We start from the raw sequence: 3,258 nt of genomic DNA, 5'->3' as shown, positions 1-3,258 counted from the left end.
ATCACGGGGAAATGTCTCATTCCCTGGTTGAAAATACAGCCAGCAGGGAGTTAGTTAGCATTTGGTGGAAAACATTTGTTTCTACAGTGATTTGGGGGACCCAGAGCTGAAGCTGTGGTTATATTTATGAGGTCGTGATGGGTAATCTCTATCTATGACATAGAATTACAAATGTGGGGATTACAGTCCTGCAGAACAACAGAGCCTGCCAGGGGCTTCAGGAATTATCCAGTTCAGCCGCCTCATTTCACAGACTGGGGGCCAAGGGAAGGGACGTGACTTACCCAAGGCCACAAGGGTAGTGATGCTTGTAGGAATTGGTTTTACAGATAGGATCTGTCGGTGTGTGCAAAGGATATTTATCACAGCACTGTTTGCAAGGGCAAAAGGTGAGAAACCATCTAAATGCCCACCCCAGAAGACTGGGTAAAAAATTATGGTATCAGGCAGAATCATTTTAAATTGCCGATTTCTGCTGGTCAAAAATAGTTAAACATTGACAATCTCATATGGGCCAAAATAATACATCTATCAAATGGAATGACATGCAGTCTTAAAAGGAATGAGATGGAGAACTCTCCCAAATATATCCTCAGATGTAAAAGGCAAGCTGCAGAAGAGCGTTCCTGTTAAGCTCCACATCTGCCTTTTAGAAAAGGAAACATACACATACTTGCAGGTATAAGCCTCGACGCTCTGGAAGGAGACCCAAGAAATGGTCCACAGAGGCTTCTTTGGGGAGGAGATGGTGGCTGAAGGAAGGGGGTGATGGCTACCTTTTGCCTTTACAGCCTTTGTACCTTCCAAATTTTATACTCTGTGTATGGCAGATGGAAAATAATGACAATTTCAAACAAGATCAGATGGTGGGTGCGGCCTTCTTACTTGGGGCTAAGAGCTCAGCAGACTTTGTGGTTTGAGAATTCCGGGCTTCAAGTCACTTCATCTCACAGAGCCTCGGTTTTCTCATCCATCAAGTGGGGATGACAATGGTGTTTACTTCGTAGAGGGGACCACATGAAACGTATGAGAAAGACTCAGCATGGGGGCACAGAGGAGTCGGTGAATGTTCCATGTTATTACAAACGACGTAGAAAGCATGACACGCCGCATACACACAGACAAATCCTTATATTCACTTGCTTGGCATTTTTGTTTTCTTGGAAAAGGCATTAAAAAGAGCTGTATGTGTTCAGGGTCAGGAGCTGAGATCCCCGAGTGCTACGTCTGTTCGGAGGACCGTGTCGCCTTGCAGCGGACGGCCCGGGCTGAATTTACAGGGCGGGTCTGACGATGTGTTTTCTGAACCGGTAAGTGGTCTTCCGCATCGCTCTGTCCACAGGCAGGTGAACTAATAGAATTAAGCTTATTGGTTTAATTCCTCTGGGCCCCCTTGGCGAGTGGAGAGCAGCTGGATGAATATTTTAATTAAGCTCCGACACCCAGAAGTCAAAGTCCCCGAGTGGTCCCAGTGGGCAATTTCTCGCAGTTTGGGGTTTAATCAAGTTCGGCTTCAGAGTTCAAATTTCTTCCTGGACAGAAATATGTCACTAGGCATCCAAGCTTTCCACTGGAAAAAAGAATACAACTTGACTCTATTTTCTCTGGAGAATGACACCATGATTCGATTAGGCCTTTTTCCTTGACATTTTGCCCACTTTATTAACTTCTGCTTTGCTTTTAAGCAGGCAACTACTGTTTTACTTCCCTGAAGAAGCTCATAATATTATAATTCAAGTGTCAGGACAGATTAGGTTAAACGAACTGTGTAATTCCCGAAGGAAAACAAACTTCAAAACGGACGCGGTTTGCCTGGTAACATGTCACGGATCGCATTAGCGTTGACCGGGCGGTTCCATCACCTAATGTGCCAAAGTTGGCTCAAAGGCTCCCCGCTCTGCAAGGTGAGAAATTACTTAGCTAACAAAACATTTAGTTTTCCTCTCTTTGCATTCTTTCTTTATGAGATCCTGAATGTGACATTTGCACCAAAAAATCTCTGTGCTTATTTGTGAAAAATGTATATTAAAACCAAAACCCATCAAATGGAAAGAAATCACAGATGGTTTTATTCACAAGCAGTAGAATTAATGGCCTCTCTTCTCTTTATAAATATTAGAAGCAGATGAGTTCATTACGATTTCACCCTAATAAAGAAAACCTGCTTGATTTTGACAAGACATCGACTTATCTAATACATCTACTAAATAACAAAGCTACTTCCCGCCCGTAAAACACGGCTCGAAAACACCAGCTTTACCTGGACTGCCTCTAAATTAATGAAAAACACTCAAATCCAAAGACAGCAAAAGAAGGGGTGGGGTGGGGGGAGAGATGGAATTCAAGGGATTTTGGAAAATGTGACTGATTTTGAAAAGAGAGGGTTTTGAAATGTTTACTTTGTGGTGGTTTGAAATTTTTACATCTTTCAACAAAGCGGGCAGAGAAGTGAAACCATCTGAAAGGGCTTTTGGAAAGAGCGATCAGCACAAGCCGGACGGAGCGCTGGGTCCTTTATCGCGGGCCATCGGGGCCGCCGTGCAGAGGGGACCCCCAGCCCTCGGTCCGCTCCTCCCCAGCTTGGGGCCTCAGCTCGGGCTTCAAAGCGCGGTTGGCAGAGCGTCCTGGGAGGGAACCGGCCACCTCACTCCAGGGACGCACGGCCAGATCGTTCCTGTCCCCGAGCGCTGCCGCTTGATACGGTCATCCCGTTAGTCATGGGGAGCCCGGGCTATGTCTGTTTGTGTCCCTTTCAGCACTTGTTAAGAAAGAAATGGGAGGCTTCCTGCAAAACCGTAAAAGATGTTCCCCCCCCCCCCCCCGAGCCACGGCAGTGGGGGCCATGACTTATCCATCACTGTAAAGATCTCTCTGAGAAATGCAGTGAGCCCTGCCCACGGGAGAAAAGTGAAAAGCGCACGGGCCTCTGTCCCTGGTCCTCCTCGGCCTGGCTCCCGTGGAAGCGCGTGGGCTCCTTAGTCTCAAATCTGCCTTTGGGGAGGCAAACCACACAGCTCAGGAAAAATAGCACCGCGGCGTGGCTTTTGCGTCTACACTGCAGGACTCTCAGCCTCCATTCTCTCCCCCAAATGTTCCCCAGCCCCAAGACTGAAAGGGGGCTCCCACTCAGAGGTCAGACACCTGCACAAGGTGTCACAGCTCGGGGACGGGGTGGTGGCCAAGGTAAGTAATCTTTCTGAGCATCTCCTTAAAAGTGAACGAATCCTAGTACCTCCACGTTGTCGCAGGAACCTGCGT

The sequence above is a fragment of the Galeopterus variegatus genome, unplaced genomic scaffold, assembly GCF_000696425.1.
Source record: "Galeopterus variegatus unplaced genomic scaffold, G_variegatus-3.0.2 Scaffold739, whole genome shotgun sequence".
Taxonomy (NCBI): Eukaryota; Metazoa; Chordata; class Mammalia; order Dermoptera; family Cynocephalidae; genus Galeopterus; species Galeopterus variegatus.
This window is presented reverse-complemented; position numbering follows the sequence as displayed.